The following is a 275-nucleotide window of genomic DNA, read 5'->3' as shown; positions in this document are numbered from 1 at the left end:
ACACTGTCCCCCCCTCCCTGTGTCCCCCCCGGTGTCACCCCCACCATGGCACCCCGATGGTCACCCCTGCGTCACCCCCATCATGGCACCCCTGTGTCACCCTCAGTGTCACCCTCTGTCACCCCTGTGTCACCCCAGCCATGGCACCCCTGTGTCACCCTCAGTGTCACCCCCACCATGGCACCTCTGTTACCCCTGGTGTCACCCTCAGTGTCACCCCCTCCCTGTGTCACCCCCGGTGTCACCCCCACCATGGCACCCCGATGTCACCCTCG

The 275-nt window shown here is 66.5% G+C and overlaps 1 protein-coding gene across 1 annotated transcript in view; it reads right to left on the bottom strand.

Moving 5' to 3' along the window:
- The window catches only part of SNRNP200 (small nuclear ribonucleoprotein U5 subunit 200), a gene marked incomplete at its 5' end in the record, with an annotated part of 78572 nt that overhangs the window by 961 nt on the left and 77336 nt on the right, over positions 1 to 275 (bottom strand).

This window comes from Corvus brachyrhynchos, unplaced genomic scaffold (genome assembly GCF_000691975.1).
Source record: "Corvus brachyrhynchos isolate BGI_N302 unplaced genomic scaffold, ASM69197v1 scaffold617, whole genome shotgun sequence".
Lineage (NCBI taxonomy): Eukaryota > Metazoa > Chordata > Aves > Passeriformes > Corvidae > Corvus > Corvus brachyrhynchos.
This window is presented reverse-complemented; position numbering and strand designations above follow the sequence as displayed.